We start from the raw sequence: 20701 nt of genomic DNA, 5'->3' as shown, positions 1-20701 counted from the left end.
CTCGGATTGTAGAGTAGCTTAATGCAGCTAATATCTCCGAGCATTTTCCCACCCAACCATGATAATATACGCACAAAGACCAGACCACAACACCGGGAACTACGTACCCTACTATGTCATAAAGGCGAAGTTTCTCCACAGTACGACCACTAACGCCGTGCAAGTGAATCACGATGTCACCCACGAGATCAAAATGCTCAGAAGCATGAGCATCGAAATTGGATGAGAGGTCTGAACTTAGACTTCGAACAAATGAATGGCCCAATATAAGAACTGCAGGAGGTGAGCTAACCATGGAAGAGACCAAGCCAGAGAAAGAACCTAAGAAAAATTGTGAAATCGACTATGCACACGTGGAACCAAACTACAATCCAACCCAACCGATATCCAAAAAAAAGACAAATCGAACGAAGATGAAAAGCTTTTAGCTTGCAAAAACAAATGAGCCAGGAGAAACTACTAAAGGGGGTAAAAAATGATGAAACTCACCTCGAATGAAAAAGCATGTCTTTAACCACCGTCAAGATGAACTGAAGTAACACTCACGTGGATGCCTGGTCACATGGCCAGCATACGATACCTAAAGGGTATCGGCTAAAATGTGAATACCTGCCACCCCAAGTCCCAGACCCCCAGGGAACTGAAAAAATACTCACTTGGAAGAAGAGGCATACAAATCCTATTTGCAAGCAAACATTTCCTTTTCCTGAAGTAATTTTTACCTGCAATATCAGCATCGGTACATTTTAGAACATAATATTATGACAGCTTACCCTTGACTTCCCTAGGTTGGTGATCCAAAGGATGACGCAAAAATTTCATTCTCTGAAGACACTTTTCCTTGGTACGTTTCTCCTTCTACTGTCTACAGAGCACTTTCCCTTTACAAGGACAAACTCCTCCGGAAAGTGTGCTGGTAGCTTATTCCTCGAGAAATATTTAGGGGGACGGTGTCTAGTACAAATTGCTTGTACAAATCACTGTTAAATTGGAAAAGCTGATCTTTGGTTGCGATTGTAAGCAGCTCGATTAGGTCGCCCTCATAGATGTTAAAGTTGTGTGTGTTAAACCAGTTCCCATTGAATTTTTTCTTTGCTAAAATCTGAATAGTTTCTTCTAAAGGTACGTTAGTAAATAGGGCTGTGATGTCATATGACACCAGGAAATCATTCTCACCGATTTGTAGATGTTGGATCTTTTCTGAGAATTGAAAGATGTTGGATATCATGTTATCATTGCTTGATAATGGTTTAACTTCTCGTCCAGCCACTTTGCCAGAGCATAGTTGTATGTGTCTGTTGCAGACAAGACGGGCCGCATCACAAGCTGTCTTTATGGGTCTTGGGGAGGCCATAAAGATGGGCTAGCCTGGAGTCTTTCTTGCAGACAGAATCTGCAATTTCTTTGGGAAGAATCCTCCTGATGACCGTTTCCAGGTGCTTCTCTCTCTCAAATAAGGGTGATACTGAAAATTCAAACTTTTGTATAAGTCGCTCTCTTAGATAAGCCCCAACCCCAACTTTGACACTTGATTTTAAGAAAAACTAAACACTTTAAAAATAGTCAATGATGTTTGATGCCGCTACTTTGTGAAAAACATTGTTTCATGAACTTATTTAGCAAATTTGAATGCTTTTTACCGTTAAGGCGTGCTCTTCATACCTTTCCTGGATGCTATATTTCGATATCACAGAATAGAGAAGCCCTTTTAATAAGATTTCATCTACATTTTCAAAGGCAGTTATCGATAACTTTGAAACTCGTTTTGGTCTGAAGATGGATTATACCATGAAATGAACAGCAGCTAAGTAACCAGGCATTTGGGTAAAGAGAAAGGACTAGGCGCCAGTACAGAGAAGTGAACACTGGATGTTTACCATTTGAAGGAAAAACCGGTTGGTTCACAGTTTGGTCAAGTGGTAAGTAAAATTCCGCATTGGGATATATCTTTGAGGACTGGAGAGAGCCTGGAACTAGTTTCGTAAAATATCCAAGTTTCCCATCATTTCCACTTCTGTTTTTGTGGTCCTCAACTTCTTGTTGCTTTTAGAATAGTTTCAATTACCTTCCTGTGCCTGAAAAAAATTAGGCTTGAATTTTTTTTCAGGCTTTCTTCTCACAACTGCTTAAGTTGTGTAGAAACTGCGAGGAACTTTCTTCTATTTTTGTTTTTTGTATTTAAAAATGATCTTTATTGACAAAACACAACAAGAAGCTAGGTACAATGCAAGTACGATAAAGAAAAGTATGTAGTAGCAAAAAAAAAAAAAGATTAAACTGGAAGTATTATTTACAAAAGTACAATTATGAGGTGAACAATATATTTAGTGGTATTACAAAAATATGTATAATAACTACAATACAGAAAGAAAATTATTAAATTGATTATTTGCTAAGTAACTTTCTTTTATAATATCTAATTGGTGTTTAAGGCAGATCAGAAAGCTCTCGAAAGTTAACTTGCTGTCGCATGCGCTTGTTGAGAAGATATGTTTTGCGATAAGTAAAGTAACATTAAGTGTCTTTTTATTCTCGACGTTGTCATGCCAACCATATAGGACAACTCATATTCTGTTAAGTAAATAAATTTTTTCGTTTTTTGATACCACCAGGTATTTGGTCTTGTATCCTCAGTTCAAAAGGTGTTTCATATATTTACATTTATTTATTCATCCTTCACGGGTATATTACGAACTCACAATATGACCAGCTCCCAGTTGGCTTGATAGCTTAGTTGGTAAGAGCACTGCACCAGCCTTGAAGAGGTCATGGGTTTGAATCCCATACAAGCCTGAATTTTTTCAGGCTTTCTTTTGGCAACTTTTTAAGTTGCATGATCTTTCATCTGCAGTTCGAAATATATGTTTGATATATTTACATTTATTTATTCAACTTTTAACAAGTTAAAGTGGGGTGTATGTTCTTTCACATATTTGATTGTTTCACTATAAGTAAAATTTCGACTACCGTAATTAATGAATGTATACGTAGCACACCTTTCAATAAATCTTTGGACGTGTTGGTTATGTCTTGATGAACTACTTGCTGAATATCTTCTGACACTTTACTGGATATCTTGTGCTCAGCGGGCTTGGTATGATTGTGCTTAAGTTTTCCACCATCTGAGGATAACACGCCAAGCCATCTACGATTATCTTTGTCACTTGACGGCCAAACATAAATAAAGTGGACTGGGCATTTTCCAGTTTTGGTCAATGCGTTGCTTGAACCACGTTCTTTACACTTGTTTCTTTATTTATTTATTTATTTATTTATTACAATTTAATGGTACAATAAATCTATATACACAAAAAAGAAAGAAAAAAAAGCCATAAGGATAATCTGTAAAAGAGTAGAACACTCCATACGAGACAGATCACCAATTAGCTAATCTAAAGAAATAAATATATAATTTAAAATCACCTCACAATGATGGACGTGAACAATTGGGCCTTATTCGAAACCAAGCTAATACCCCTAGGGTGGGAGTGAGGGTAACAACAGTATGGGATCACGTGCTCGCTATGACCTCACTCGCTAAATGACCTACTCGTGAATGACAATATTACTGTACTCCAAATATGATATCAATAAACTGCACGGAGGCACAACCAGATTTTAAACTACGATAAACACGTGTTCATCTATCACTTAAAACCACCACACAATGATGAGGAGTTTTGGCAGTTGGCTTCTCTCACCACCAAAAACCAATCACTCGGAAGAAACACTGTTGCACTTGCCTTCCTCTTTTCGATTTGGGTAAAGTCAGAGTCGTTCCTGAGGAAGGTGTGACCCCTTGTAAGGAATTTGTGATTAAGAATGTCATAGACCCTGCTGACACTACTGGAGTAAACCATGTGAAAAGCATGTGAAGATCATGTAAAAGACACGCGAAAATTTCACCTGCTTTTTCACATCATGGATGATGTGAAAAAACTATGTGAAATAGGAAATTCACATCATGCATAGTAGAACTAGGCTTAATGATATGATGTGAATAACTATGTGAAACCTGTGATAAACCTATGTGAAACAGGAAATTCACATCTTGCTTTGTATAGACTATATGATGTGAAAAACTTTGTGAAACTTGTTTTGATTGACGTGTAAACATGTGAAATTTCAGTTTCACATTCTTTTACACTTTATCTTGGTCATCTCAGATCTGGTATGGTACCTGGCCGGACATATCACATATATATGCATGCAGATCATGCGCATGCCCATGATCTATGCAGTCAAATCATCGTTGCAAGTCCGGCACCAAGTCCTAGCCTCTAGTGAAACCAAAATGTAGCAATTTCATTAAGTAAATTAAACACAGGCAATTTAACTCTGAAACAACAATTTATTTTTAGTTAACGATCACCAGAACAGGCTAATCAAAATACAATGTTTCATTATTAAAATATAAAGTTATAAAATCTAGAAATGTTTTGTAAAATAAACCAAACTATCTATATTATTATAGAAACCCATCACAGTTAATAAATAATTGAAATAAGGTAATGATCATAATGAAGCATATAATATAAGTAATTAAATAATCAATCCACTGGCCAGCAGTAATAATAATAAATTCTTATAAGCGGCACTAGTACGTTTAAGTTCAAGATCAAAATATGATCCTGTAAATAATGTTTTAATAATTAAAATGTTCAATTAATAAATCAATTTAGTTATCATTATAAATTTCTATAAAGCAAATTATATTATTTCTGATAATATAATGGCGTTAATTAGTAAGTATATACCAAGCCAGTGGATAGTGTGTTAATAATTGCGCACTCTGGTTGGCTACTCAAAGTTGGGATAGCATGTGCTATTCACCTCCCAGTGCACCAATGTATTTGCGAAAGACTTTTTTGCAGGATTCTGAGAGATAACAAATAAATTATTTTGGGGATTCTATCTTACTGGTTTGGTATATACTAAAACACCAGCACTAGCCACCTCCACTGCGGGGAATAATTGTTAAATAGTATGTATATAATAAATGACATGTAATCAAAATCTAAACTGACTCTTGCCATTTGGCGCCTCTTTTTTTTAATGGCTCAGGGGTATGGACAGCCTCACCAACAGATACATATACATACCCGTTATATTTGCAATTATTGTTTGTTGGCTCTGTTTATCGGTTGGTGTCACCTGCAGGTCTTGGCTTTCCTTCCTGATTGCTGTTTTCTCCGGTTCCTTGGCCTTACTTTGTGTTGCCTTTTTTCCGGTTCCTTGGGCTTACTTTGTGTTGCCGTTTTCTCGGGTTCCTTGGGCTTTTTTTGTGCAGGGTCTGGAAGGGAAGGGGGGAAGGGGGGGGGGGGGGGGGGTTTGGATCCCGAATCACGGGCTAATGTTTCGTAAATTCCCGAATCACATAGCTTGTTCATGTCATTTCCCAAATCACATACTCTGGGAAAATGTTTTCTGAATATATCCTAGTTCTGACCGTTTCTATCTGTTCATGGTTAACTGTTGTAGTCAAGAAATTACAAAAACCTCAAACAACAAGCTTTTCAAGTGTCATTGCACCAAATAAACTATGGGTATTCGCATTCATTCACTTTTAATGTTTAAGTACAGGAAGGGTCTGGTTTGCCCCTTGTTTTTCCCAACCAGTGACGTCTTTGAGGTCATGATTATCCCTGCATTTTTTCAGTCACAGCTTTCGGTAGACAGCTTTGGGTAGCTGACTGCAACAGTAAACAGACACTGGCAGGCATGGATTTTAGAGAAACAGCTCATTAAACAAACACTTGCTATATTTTTAATGTTGCTTACCTTAAATATGACGAAAGTGCTCTGTGCGATAACGTGATAGTCCTCCCCAGACTAGTGCGGATCGTTTTAGACAAAAAGTTCACATGAGTCTGAGCTGGTTTCAAACATGTCACTCCCCACTTCGCTCGCCATTTCTTCAGCTTGGAGATCCTCCTCGTCTGACGCAGAGTCATATTCTGATTGCTGTTCATCATTATTTTCAATGTTTTTAACTTCATCCGTGTTGCTGTCAAGGATGGTGGACTGTGTGGCGATCTTCTCTCCTACAGGTAGCTCTTTCCGATACATATGTAATGGCAAAGTTCCTGCTGCATGCTTTGTGTTGTTTGCCTGATGGTTAATTGCCGCACAGCTCTCTCGTGCTCCTGAGCCCATTCTTGCATGAAAAGTTGTTCGGAACATTGTTTTAACAGGCAAATGCTTCATGTTTAGAATGTTTAGCAATTTTGTTCTCTGGAACTGGATAATACGATTGGGGATGGGTGAAGTAGTATGCCACCCAGTTTGTTGTGCGTTTCAGAGATTTGTGCATTGCGTTCCTGAAATCTCTTGCATAGTCTAAAACAGTACGTGTAGGATGCTTGAAATTAGTCACGGCGTGAAGATTCTCAACTTGTATTGTCAGACAAACTTCAGGCTTGATCTTATACTCTGGGTTTGTTTCGCTGAAATTTGCGTCGAGCCTTTGAAGGCCTTTCTTTACCAGCTCCAGTGAGATTGCAGTTTTGGCTGCAATAGTACCTTCTTGGCCGTTAGTGACACGGTTTGATTTCAACGTGGTCTTCACCTCATCAACCGTAGACATGAAATAGCTGGAAACGCCCGGTACCATTTGATGTGCCTCGTTGAGTGTGTGCTTCTCAATTTGTTGATGTTTAAAATGGACTGAGAATGCGCGGTAAAACTTTCCTAGATTTTCTAAAAACTCAACAGTGCCTCTGATTGTTGTCACGAGTTTCACAGTACCAATCTGGCTATCTCTGACAAATACATTGCTCCCTTATGTACATACGCCCATACGCAGCATGGCTCCCTGAACCATTTTTGTTGCTTTCTTCTCCTGTACCAGCTATCACTGCCACAGTGCCGCATTTTCGGAGTTCCTTTGCCTGTCTGCTGTCTTGATCAGTAAACACAATGCTTCCATCTGGCAGTGGAGCAACTGAGTGAACACTGCTACATGCAACACTACCATTCTGAAGTACTGAGCCATTCATGGCCCCTTCCCTCATGCTGAACTTTGAAAGACCACTGTTGTGCACAATGAAGAGATGATTGTCGGAAAGACACATGCGCTGGACTCGTTTGCATCCTTCTGGGTAGATAGGTTTCCACTTTTTGATACAAGATGGTTCGATGATATTGCTTTCATTAATTATCTTGTAGTAATGCTTACAGCGCATGCTAGCGAGATCCGTTAGGGTACCTGGCACCATCGTTGTATTTGATAGCTCCGTTTTTTCAGTCATCGGGGCTTTCTTTTTCAAATCCGACGGAATTGCCGCCATCAATTGAAAATATTCAAGAAAGTTTGTTTTAATTTTAAATTTGCTTTGGAATTCCTCAAATGTTAAAAGCTTCCATTGGTATTTAAGATATCTTGCACAAAGAGGACTTTTTGATTAAACCAGGATTTCCAAAATAACATGTTATTTTCAATAGTTATTGCTTCATTGTTCCACAATATGAATTCACTGTGAGGAAAAATGTTAGTTATATTCTTAATCTCGTAGAAATAATGTAAGATAGGTATATTTTTGTTACTAAAGTTAACATTGTAATAACATTTCAGAAGGAACTGCAGGCCACCATAATCAGAAAAATAATAATTTGGAATTGCTTTCCATGAGTCGTTAGTATCGCTTAAAAATTTACTTATCCAGGCTAGTCGTAATGATTTAACCATCATAGTAAAATTGACGAAATGCAGTCCTCCCTGCTTGGGGGGTTGGTAAATGACCGCTCTCTTTATTTTGTCTTTTTTGTTTTTCCACAGGAACGAGAAAAGTTCACTTTGAACATTTTTAATTATTTTGGTTGGGACAGAAAGCATAGAGGCTACGTAAACTAATTGAGATACACCTAATGATTTAGCTAGTAGTGATTTTCCATAGAGCGTGAGATCTCTCGAAAGCCATAAGTTGAGTTTAACTTTCATTCTCCTGATTCTTTTAATAAAGTTTTCCTTAATATTCTTCTCTTCGTTGTACGATAGGAAAGTTCCCAAGACTAATTGGATCTTTCGGGGTTTTGAAACTTAGTACTTTAGAATTGTTGTTTTTCATTGTTCCTAACCACATTGTCGTAGTTTTCTTTTCATTCAACTTTAAGCCTGACGCATTCCCAAATGACTCGATTATTCGAAGGTGTGATTTAAGAGACCCTAGGTTGTCAGTTATGATAGTGGTATCGTCTGCGAATTGTGAAATTTTCACTTCTTGGTCACCCGGAATATGAATACCTTTACATTGTGGACTTTGACGTATCCTTAAAGTGTATATGACACGAAATCTTTTATTAGCTTATTAGGAAGAGCTTTCAAAATGATGAAGGATGGTATTTATTTTATTGCGATAGCATTCTTGGTTGCCGAGTTATTCAAGATTTAGGCTTATGCAAATTAGACAACTTGTGACGTCACAAGACTGACACAAAATGAAGGGAAATCACAAAATTTGGAATATCTACGCAAATACTACATCTACAGGGTTGAAATTTTGCAGGGTTGATGTGCTGACAAAACTACACATTGTGATAGTGGCTATGATGTCACCATAGCAACGTACTCGTTACCAGACCTCTACCTTCCCAAAATAACAAATGCCGTATTTATTGCTCCACAGTCAAACAGAATTTCTTATACTTGTGCTGTGTTATGTCCATATTCCCTCACACCCACTGAATAAACATCAAGAGCAATAAGCGCTTCTTGGGAAGGGAAACTCTGATTTTATCCTTTGGATGGTGAGGGCCTGGAGCCCATTGTGTTGCCATGGAAATGTCATAGTGGATCATATCATGAAACTTTGTGATGAGTATAACAACTCTACAAAGTTTCAGTTCTATACAGAAAAAGGCTTAAGAGATATTCCATTTTTTGTGATTTCCCTTCATTTTGTGTCAGTCTTGTGACCTGACAAGTTGTCTAACTTGCATAAGCCTAAATCTTGCATAACTCGGCAACCAAGAATGCTATCGCAATAAAATAAATGCCATTCTTCATCATTTTGAAAGCTCTTCCTAATAAGCTGATAAAAGATTTCGTGTCATATACACTTTAATGCTAACAGTTCCACTGCAGGAATGAACAGAGAAGGACTGAGTGGACATCCTTGTCGTACTCCTCTTGATATTTGAAAGTAATTAGTTGTGTATCCTCCATTTAAGACAGAACTTTGTATGTTATGAAGTACAGAGAACCACTTTCTAAAATTTGGTCCAAAATTAAAGGCTTCTAAAGTTTTTGATATAAAGCTCCATTCCAGGGTATCAAAAGCTGTTTCAAAATCCACGAAGAGGAAGATTCCTGGAAGTTGTTTATTATTTGAAAATTGCATTATGTCGTTCAAAGGCTGATATTTTGGCCTATATATCTCCCACGAACAAAACCAGTTTGATCAGAGTGGATTAAATTTGGTAGAAATTGTTTCAGTCTCTTAGTTAGTATTTTCAAAAGAATTTTGTAATCCAAATTGAGCAGAGATATAGGGCGGCAATTCTTTTAATCAGTCAAGTTAATATCCTCTTTGGGTATTAGGGTTAATATTCCCCTTCTTTGGGATATTGACAATTCACCTTTATCAAATGCCTCGTTCCTCGCAAAGCGAGGTTAATAAATTTGTCGGGCCGAAGGCCGCGCTCGGGAGCTAAGCCGTGCGAATTCGAGCCGAACATATATTTATATATATGTATGTTTATATATTTCCGTGAAGGTCTCCGTGCTGTTGCCTGGCAACAGTGTGCAAACAAAGTATGAATGACGTCAGACTGTCTGGCGTCGTCTGAGAAAAATTTGCATACATCGGAAAAAATATGCGTGCATAATCAAATTTCATCTGCAATGTTCATCAATATTCACTGGATAGAGAACTATCTCTCCAGAATCTTTTCCCTTTCTTTTAGAAATCTTTTTTGTGAAAGATTGAATTGAAGAAATTACACGTTTTGTGGCCGCGGTAAAATAATTTTCCGTGGGAAATAAATTCATCGAACACGACAGCGCTGCACGCCCGTTGTACATTACGTCGCGTCAGAAATAGATTTTCAACCGCAGAATGATGTCAGACTGTCTGCCGTCGTGTGGAGCAAAATTTGCATACATCGGAAATAATATGAGTGCATGATCAAATTACAACTGCAATGTTCATCAATATTCACTGGATACAGAACTATCTCTCCAGAATATTTTCCCTTTCTTTTAGAAATCTTTTTTGTGAAAGATTGCATTGAAGAAATTACACGTTTGTGGCCGCGGTAAAATAATTTTCCGTGGGAAATAACTTCATCGAACACGACAGCGCTGCAAGCCCTTTTGTACATTACATCGCGTCAGAAATAGATTTTCAACCGCAAACTAGCCTGTGGAACTACGAAAAGACCATGCTCATAAAAAAAATCCCATGCCCCTTTTATGTAATCTCCTCATTTGATGCTACAGTACAAGTAAAGAGGGTTTTCCACCCAGCCTCAGCTTCGCGAGGTTTTGCGAGTCACGTATTTCTAGTTATATGAATTAAGTAGATCTCTCCAGAGGAAGGAGATAAAAAAACAATTCGTAAAATTCCTTTGTGAATCCATCTTCCGCGGGAGACTTATTGTTCGCAAAGGACGCTAAGGCAGCTTTCAATTCTTCGAGGGTTAATTCTGTTTCCAAAGGCTCTTGTTCCTCTTTGCTTAATTGAGGGATATCAAGACCTTCAATAAAGTCTTCAAATTTATTGTTGCAATTAGACACCTGGGTGCTTTTATCACCAAACGCTTCAATTTCTTTCCTGACTTGCACTTCATCTGTCACTGTCTCGCTATTTTCCAATTTTACTTCTCGAATCAGTTTTTTCTCATAATTCGTTTTTTCTAGATTAAAAAAGTACTTAGTCGGCTTTTCTCCTTGCTCAAACCATTTAACCTTTGATCTAAACATAGCTTCTTTTCCTCTTGTTTCATGTATTATTTTTAATTCTTCTTTAGTGGCTTCATATTGTTCTAATAATTGATGGTCAAAGACGCCGCCATTGCAAATCTTGTGATCAAGTTCTTGTAATTTGCTTTGAAGATCATAATTCTTCTTTGTTCCTTAATTTAAATCTGTTATCTTTTGAATATTTAATAGTTTCAGAGCGTAGTTCCATTTTTATTAGTTCCCATAGCAGTTGCTGTTTGGTTACTTCAGAATACTTTACTAAAATTTGCGGGTATTTAATAGTGATGAATTCTTTGTAATTTTTGTCTTCCAGTAGGGTGTTATTAAACTTCCACAAGCAAGGTTCTCTTTTAAATTCATTTTTGATCTCAAGATTCAGATAAATTGATTTGTGGTCAGGTGCTATTGATTTATGGGTTTCTGTTTTCCTTACATGATTAGAGAGAGGACGAGAAATAAGAAAAAAGTCTATTCTCGATCGCACTTTTAAGGGCTTTGACTCATAAGTAAAAGATTTAGTTGTGGGGTGCAATTGTCGATAAACATCAATTAAGTTTATTTCTTCCATAAGACTAACAAGTGCATTCCATAATTTGTGGCTTTCCAAGGTTGGCTGCCGCTTTTGTCAATTGAATTGAGAGTGGTATTCCAATCGCCTGAAATGATGACTTTTGAAGTGTCCGTTTTCGACTCTAGGTGTTTGCTTATTGTTTTAATGAAATTATCTTGGTCTCCATAATCTGTGGGAGCATAAATATTAAATATCTATTATGACTTTTTCAATTATAAGCCTTTCTTCCGAGTCCGTCGAAATGCTGCATAATCGAACCGAGGTGGAGCAAGGATTTTGCAAAATGCAAACACCTCTCGAGTGCGCAGAGCCGTGAGAAAACAAATAGATTGTTACCCCATTCTGCAGACCAGACTTTTTCGTCTCCAATCAATGAGTACGTTTCCTGTAGACAAGAGATGGTAGCTTTTTGCGCTTTCAAATGAGAGAAAATTGCTCTTCGTTTGCTTGTATTACGTAATCCTCGCACATTTAGTGATAGCAATTTTAATTTATGCAACATAGAATAATTAGGTTAGAAAAACAAAATTAGGACTAAAGCGTGTGCGTCTGGTTGTTAATTTTGAATTATAAGGAAAAATTAGTAGATCCCTATTTACTGTTGTACCTATGTATGTAGAGATCGATGTCATGGTGGAGCTTTCTGAGTGAGTAAGCAAAAAAATTAAGACATGTGATTTCAAGTCCAAATAACGGCACACATAAAAGGACCAAATTTAGATAAAAACAAGTAAATGTAATGCGCATCTTTTGCTCCTCTCAAGTTGCACTGCCATTCAGTGCAAAATCTTCCCCAGTTACTCCAATTTAAGATTGTCTAAGTCTTCAAGCGAAAAAATTCTTACCGGCGATCCTTCTGGTGCTGTCTTGACGGAAAATTTTTCCGCCTAAAGTCCAGGTACTCTGGATGAGTTGATCTTTTCTCATTTTATTTGCCTTATTAATGATACGTCGGCGGTGATCGGTGCGGTTTGATGAAAATACGTGGCTCGCAGCCAGCTGCAGAAGAGTAATTTCTAGATGGAAATAAAGCTGCTGCTTTGATGTGCCTCAACTTTGTTCTGCTTTTGTCCAGTTTAGTTTTGACCTGGTGATTTAGAAATTTAACAATGATGGATTTGTTTTGAGTGTTTAACGTGTGCGATATTTCGATGTCATCTGACAGAATGTGTACATTCAGTGCTTCTGCTAGCTTTAATACCACTTCTTCGGTTGTTGTATATGCTTGTTCTGGTACTCCGTGAATTTCTCATGAGTTCTTTCTTGTGTATTGTTCCAAATTGTCGAGTTCCTCAGTTAAACTGTCAGTCTCCTCTATCGAATCTGCTAGCTTCTTCTTAGTATGCTTTAGCTCTTCTCTTAACAAGAGGTTCTCTTTCTTGGTGGATTCCAGGAAGGTTTTCACAGACTCTAACTCGCGCTTTTCTTCCTGGTACGCAGCCTTCAATTCCATTAGTTCCTTTTTAACTAACTTATTCTCCTTTAAGGTATTTGCTATTGATGTTTGAATGTTCGCTAGCACTTCTCTAATTTCAGTTAAGCTAGGTTCTGTTGACAAATTTTCTGTGGTGTCCGTATTCTCTCCTGCTTCGCTCGCGGCCATGTTGTTTTGTTCGGCGTCACTGAGCTCCTCTTCCACTTCTAAAGAGCCTCGCTCACCTCGTTTGTTCTTGCGTCGTTTTCTTGTCATCGGAGTTTAACAGGTGCTTGCTTTTCATCAGATTTTAACATGTGAAGGATGATATTTACCAAGGATGACGGAGTATGGAGACAGGTTTTGCTTCGCTCATTCGACACGTCCGAGTGGGATGAATGCTTGCATGCTCCCTCGATACTTCTGGGCTCACACAATTTACTATGTAAAATGTGTAATGGATACGTTATAATAAAATGAATACCTTAAATTGATTGGCAATGGCTGGCAGAACTTTTCCTGGCTTTGGGAGGCCTTAACCTGATCATGAACAAGAACACCATTCACAGCCCAAGAGGAAGCATGTATGGCTATTCTTTCATTAATTGCAAGACACTGTATCACTACCGAAGCGGCAAAAGATGTCATTGATTTATTGAAAGTACTTTGTCCAGAGAATGACACATTGCAATCTATAAGTTATGGAAACGATGACATTCCCTGGCCAGCCATTTCCACTTTTTTTCTCGAATTCCTAGGAATTCCCAATAATTCCAATTTAGTATTTTAGCCATTCCTAGATATTCTCAAAGCTTCCAAGTTTGTAAGTTGATTCCAATTTGCATGTCTTGGAACTGTTAGTAATTCCTAAGAATTCACAATAATTCTCAGTATCATTTTAAACTATTCCAAGAAATTCCCAAAAAGTCCAAGCTTGTGAAGTTATCCTAATTTGCATCTTTTGGAATTAGTAGGAATTCCTAGGAATTCCAAATTTTCTGGGAATTTGTTTCGCAAGGGTTATTCGATTAATTGAAAAAGAAAACAAAGATATAAGGTATGTGGAAAACTGTAGACTGATATCTTTATTGGACGTAGACTATAAAATTGGATCAAAAGCTTTAGCAACTAGACTCGAAAACGTCCTCCCAGAGATAATACATGAAAGCCAATGTGCATATGTAAAAGCAAATACGTTTTTTGATTCTGTTAGATCAATCAATGACGTGATGGATTACACAAAACTCCACAATATTCCAGATCTAATGACAACTTTTGACTTCAAAAAAGCCTTTGATTCTTTACGCTGGAAATATCTGTTTAACACACTAAAAGCTTTCAATTTTGGAGATTCTTTTATTTATTGGATCAAAGTTCATTACTCGGATATTTCAAGCTGTATTATGAACAATGGTTTTACGTCTGATATTTTTGATGTCAAAAGAGGACTTAGACAGGGAGATCCTTTGTCACCATACCTGTTCATTATTGCTCTTAAAGTCGCCAATATATCTATCCGCGGAAACAATGACATCAAAGAAATCAAAGCTAGAAAACATGAGATAAAACTTAGTGTCTTTGCTGACGATCTGACTACTTTTGTTAGCAATACAAGGTCCTTTTTCTCGCTGAAGGGCCTCTTAGATTTGGTGAAATTTCTGGCTTGAAATTGAATGAAGAGAAAACAGAGGAGTATTGGCTCGACAGCTTTCACGATTCGCCAGACGATATCGGAATTGATAAGTTTAACAAGCCAATAAAAAATTTTAGGCATTTATTTTACGTACAACTTGCAGAAGTATCAGGAACTAAACTTTGAAAATACAATACAGTACAATATACAATGTTTATTTTGCCATATACACAACGTTTACAGATGGGAAAAAAATGAAGAAAATTGATGACAGAAAACAAATGGCGAGAAAACCTGAAAGAAACCTCGAGGCTTATAACAAGTGAGGCTTCCTCACTTAAAATAATTAATCTTATATTAGAATTACATTATGGACTTATGGTAATTAACTTTGACCGCACACACATACACACACTCACGCACACACAAATTAAGTAAGTTAAAAGTCTATCAATGCATGGCGATGGAGAAACTTAACATTGATCGGTAGAATTCAAATTATCAAGACCTTCGCAATCCCTAAATTTATGTTCTGCGCCTCACTAATATCGCTAACTAAAGAAATTGTCAAGCAGGTAAACTCGGTTCTTTTTAACTTCATTTGGAATTCTGGTAAAAATAAAATATAGTGACTAACCCTCATAAGCGACTATAAGAATGGTGGATTGCGAATGCCACATATAGAAACTCTCATTAGGACTCAAAGACTTATGTGCATGAAGAAATATCTCGACAGCCATAATAGCACTTGGAAAATATTTCTTGATAGCTATCTTGCTGATTTCGGTGGCCCCTTTCTAATTAAATGCAACTACGATGTATATTTCCTGCCAAAGACACTAAATAAATTTTTTAAGGAATGCTTAAGGAAGTGGGGAGATTACAAAAAATTCAAAAAATTAAACGAGACTTACCTGTAAGTTGAAGTTTGATTGGAATTCTATCCGTCACCAAGCACTGAGGGATTACACGAGATAGGATTTCGCCTGCGCGAACTCAGTCTTTAAAGCACCTACCATGTGTGCAGTGGAGAGCATCCTATCTGATAAAAGGGTGGGCCTAACTGGAGTGCATGTAATCCCTCAGTGTTTGGTGACAGATAGAATTCCAATCAAACTTCAACTTACAGGTAAGTCTCGTTTAATTTTTGAATTCTATTTCGTCACCGCACTGAGGGCTCACATGAGACTTCAAAGTTCACTGCACACATGTGAAAAAATAACACATGAGACCATGTCATGTAACAACAATATTTATAAGACAATAGAACTTAATCTACAGACTGCAAAATGCTCGTGGCAAAACTGTTGTTGGCACCAATAGGTTTGTGGTAAAACCTGGCAAAAGTGGAGGATGAGCTCGATCCAGCTGTAGCTAAAATCTCATCTAAAGGAATAGAACTCTCACTGGCTTTAGATGTGGCGGCAGCCCTAGTGCTATGAGGTCTGAACAGTTCTACATTTATACCAGACTTGCACATAACAGCCTTGATCCACCTGCTGATGGTACTTCTGGAAACTGGCTTAAAAGGCTTCAAGAAACTAATAAACAGTAGTTTATTATCACCACGTTTATCTATGGTGCAAGCTAAGTAAGCCCTTAAAGTAGTGACCACACAAATGCTAGGGTCAACAGGGTACAAACTAGACTTGACTACCAATGGTTTAACTCCTGGTTTGGATTGCTTGATAGGCTTCTTCAACATGAACGTAATGGAGGTCTCTGAACTAATCATGTCATCAAGATTAAGGTAGTGAATTGTTTGACCTCCTTGAGCAGATACTAGCGATACTGACATAACAGTTTTCAATGTTAAATCCTTCAACAAAACATCTTCTGAGTTAGGTATTGTCTGCAGGTATCTGGGTACCTTACCAACATCCCATGTTTCCGTATATCTTGGTACTGTTGGTCATAGGCGTACAGACAATTTCTTGCCAGGGGGGGGCAGTGAACCATTTGCCCAAAATAGTCTTGGAAGTTGCCCAAATTTTTATGAAACACATTACAACTTCACGCCGATTTAAGTGTGTCATTGAGAAATGGGTGACTCTGCTGGATTTTGTTGCCTGAAGGCTCTCTTTATTCCTTTGGGCATTCACTTCGGCAGGCACGAAGAATGATGCAAATTAGTTTGTTTTTTACACGGTTGAAAAAAGGTGAGAACTTTGCAGGAAGACCCTGAAGCAGCCTTGAGCCGCGAAGTTGCAAGAGTATTCCTTTGTTCTTGTTATCAATAGGAACTCCAAGGAATCACTGCAGACGTTTGATGGTTTTGAGTTCTTCGCAAAATGCTTTAAGCTGTTCTTTATATCAGTGAACGAAGATTCTTTTGAGAGCTTTCAAAAAAGATCCTAAACGTGGTGCTTTGATCACTGTAAGCCGAGTTTCAATATTTTTCGCCAAGCGGTACCTAGAGTGGCAAAGTTATTATGCTTAAGTAAATTTGTGCATGGCATCATCATCTTCCCGACGCATGGAAATCAATACCATCCGTTAAATGATAACTTTTGACAAAAAAGCTAAAACATTGATTTGTATTTACTAAAGAAAGCATTTTAGGAGCTATGAAAGACTTCCAATAATTATTGTAATTATTGTAATTCACTGTAAGCAAACTGTTATTTGATGTTGTGTGCTTTGTTTGTTACGAGTGAAGACACCACTACACTTTACAAAGTCACTCTAGATTGTCATTGTATTTATAGTTGACATCTGTAGGTAGCCAATGATGTGACTTAGTAATTAAAATGCAAGGTTGATATAACCAGTCATTTATATCCGGGATGAACATAAACCCAATAGACTGTAATTCCACTTTGTCTATTTCATTTTCCTTTAACGCTGCAGTCACTTTTCTTATATGTTCTTTTGGAATGTAACCTATTCGGGACCAATCCAAATCCAGAATCGCCTCGACAATTATTGCATTTTTATCCCGGATGTTTGTTTGCTTGGGGTTAACCCGGAGTTCAATGGCATGCTTCTTGACCTGAAGCTACTTACATTTCCGTCATCATCACTATCAAACACTTCCTTCCTCAAATCACCACCACTGGCAGTTTCGTCTAATTCGGGGTCATCACTTGATTCAGTATCCAATAGGTTGTCGTACGTGGCATTGTTGCAATCACCAACACGTTTCCAGTACTGTGAAAATGTGAGTAGTTACAGTCACACACTTGAATATCCAAGAAAGGTCCAGTGGGGAGTGGATCCTCTTCGTCCACAGGATAGGAATTTTGAAGTACCTGGAAGTCTACCACCACTGCTAATGTTCGGCCATTTGACTTAAAAGGAATAAAATAGGAGAACAAATAAATTGCATGTAAATAGAAAAGAGATGAGTTCATTGAAAGAATTTTTAACTCAAACTCACAATTGTATCATCATTCTACATTGCCTTTTACCTAAACCGTACGATAGTAATCTTAACTTGCAAGAAAACAATCGAAATTACACTCACCTTAATGTCACAACTGTTTAGAACCTTGATGAGCACAGAAGACCGAGGATCTTTCAGGAGATCCAAAACTTTCCGTCGGCTTACAAACGCACACATCCGTCGCTCGGCGATCTTGTGAGGAAAACTGAAGTGTCCGAGAACTACCTTTGCTTTAATACACGGAAAATCATCCAACTGGATCGACTCCTGTGCCCGAAGGTCAACGCAATGGAGGTAAATGAGCTTTTTCCCGCAGAATAGCGCCGCTGTGCGAGACACAAGCTCGAAAAAATCTATAGCGAAATGAATTTGTCATGTGATACACCAAATTAGTGATGCATTGTGGGATTGGGTTCCAATCCTCCTTGGTCCATTTGAAGATCTTCCATGCACCCTATATCATCATTCTTTGCAAACGATGCAGCCTCTTCTTCTAACATCCGTCGTACTTCTTCCTCATGTTCTCTCGTCAGGCCAGTCATGTCAACTTCAGGCACAACATTATCTGACTCCTGGCAAAGTACTTCATCTCCTACTCCAGTAGTGGTACGTGGGTCATCTTTACACTGAGGTTCCAGCCCCTTCTCCCTTGCTAATCGAACTTCCATGGGTGTAACAGATTTAACTAACTGCAACCTTCCCAGTGGGGTGCGGTTGGACAGTACAATGTCATGTTGACTTGTGTTGTGAACTTCAATCTCAATGTGTGACACAGAACCCTTCTTCACAGTCTTCAGCGTTTCATAAATCTGGAGACTGGTCGGCCACTGAGGCATTTCGTCAGGTTCAAACAGTACTGGCATCTTACTTGACACAGGCCCAGTGTTGGCCCTGCACGACACATTAACGACTTGACCTTTCGGGATGGCAGTGTCTCTCTTTGATGTTCGGTTACTGCAAATGTAATCATCAGTTGGGGCTTGTATCAGGTTAATCAAGGCTTCCAGCTGCTTCTCATCACTATCTTCAAATCCTGCTTTGAAGACACTTAAAATGTTGAATCCTGGTGTAGGCTCATCTTCCGGAGAAGACATCTTACCAATTCTTCAATAACATTGTTGCCCAATATTGGCATTTCTAACCGATCAATTGTAATCAGAAACGGAACATGCACATCTTGCACTTCCCCGTCACATGAAGGAAGACGCACCCTCACATCTGCCCATCCACGGAAAGGAATCTTGGTTTTATTACCTGCAGTTAGGTCAAGTCCCACACTGATCAGTTCTGGTATATCCCTCACCACTGTTCCTGGGAGTTTTTCCTCTAGCATGCCTTTTGTCATTATCGAAACCTGGGTGCCAGTGTCCCACAGGACAGTTACTTTGTTATCATTAAGCAAACACTTAACAATACATTTTCTTCCAATTAAATTGACAACTTTTGCATGCTGTGTGGGTGACAGGTGGCTGACAAATGTTGTTTCGGTGGTTCCTAGGTTTTCTCTCTGATAGTTCCTTAATTGCTTGGCAAATCTTTAATGGTCAGTGTCGCTCCAGCGATTTGTAAAGAACACAGTCTCTTGTACTGATGTTTCCAGACCTTTAATAGACTTCAACTTGTCTCTCAACACCGTGAGAACTAAAGATTAAAATGTTTACAAATTACTCAAATGAATAAAAATTGCTACGCGAAACAAAAGGTAAAAATTACAGTTTACGCAATTGGATGAAAGCAACTAAATGAAAACGCTAAGTACAGTGACATTGACTTGCATTGATATAAATGAAAGTAAAAAACGATACAAAGCAACAAAACTTAAGTTACAAGCGTCGCGAAGTACGCATATGCTAATTGAAACATTACCTCGTAATAACAAAAGCAGCGAAAATATTTACCTTGATGCTGCCTTCGAATAACTGGAACGATAGTTGCTACTGTAGCTTGGTGAACTTTACTTGAACTTTCTTGCACTTTCTTGCACTTAAAACGTTAACTTAAAACTTGTTGAACTTGCTTACGACTTGTGACTTGTGAGGAAAAACTAAAACAGTTTGACTTTTTACTTAATTTGCGCTGTCTGGTGCCCTGTTGTGATCGTGTCGTGATCGGCAAGAGCACGCGCTATTTAAATTACGCGCTTTCTAGAAACTTCTAGATAGTTCTACAAAAGACTAAAAACGTTACTTACGGAAAACTGTTACTTAAATAAGCCGATTGCCTTATAAATTACCCGCTTTTCTTAAACAAATAACAACTTGATAAAATGATAACAATGTAAACAAATGCCATGACTCATGGTTTCTTGCGGTAGCTACGGTCAGGCCACTGTTCTTTCTGGCATTTTCTAGAGTAATACCACACTGCCTGGCACTGGGAACAGCGTTGAAAAGGGACTTGTGTTTCTATCTTGGTGCAGCAATTACATCGGTGGGACGCATGTGGGGGCTCAGCTACTTCTGGTCCCGCACAAGTAGCCGTCTCTCGTTTAACGATCTCTGTCTGGGTGACTGGCCCTGGCGGCAACCGATAGCATAGTGGCCATTGCTCCCACATTTAAAACAATGATTACAATGTTCTTCTCCTTTCTCAAGACAGGACTGGCATTTGGATGGTTGTCTTCCCCAACCCCTTCCATAACTCCAGCTGATATTTTCCTGTCGGCCTGGTCGGGTGTTTGCTCCTGGTCTACTCTTAACCTTAGTCTTCAATGCTTCTACTTCAGCTTTAAGGTATCAGCCACCCTTCGCGCCATGTTTGAGGTTTCAACGTTTTCA

General features: G+C 38.3%; 1 long non-coding RNA gene across 1 annotated transcript in view; it reads left to right on the top strand.

The window, feature by feature from the left end:
• Positions 1–1838, top strand: part of LOC146479931 (uncharacterized) — a 51603-nt gene extending 49765 nt beyond the window's left edge. Inside the window, exon 4 of the long non-coding RNA XR_014864835.1 lies at positions 1738–1838. This is a non-coding gene — a long non-coding RNA (uncharacterized LOC146479931). The remainder of the gene's footprint in view (positions 1–1737) is intronic.
• The last annotated feature ends 18863 nt before the right edge of the window (positions 1839–20701 follow it).

This window comes from Pavona decussata, unplaced genomic scaffold (assembly GCF_977016875.1).
Source record: "Pavona decussata unplaced genomic scaffold, jaPavDecu1.1 SCAFFOLD_58, whole genome shotgun sequence".
In the NCBI taxonomy this organism is placed as follows: Eukaryota; Metazoa; Cnidaria; class Anthozoa; order Scleractinia; family Agariciidae; genus Pavona; species Pavona decussata.
The sequence above is the reverse complement of the archived record's forward strand: the minus strand, read 5'-3'. Positions and strand labels throughout refer to the sequence as shown.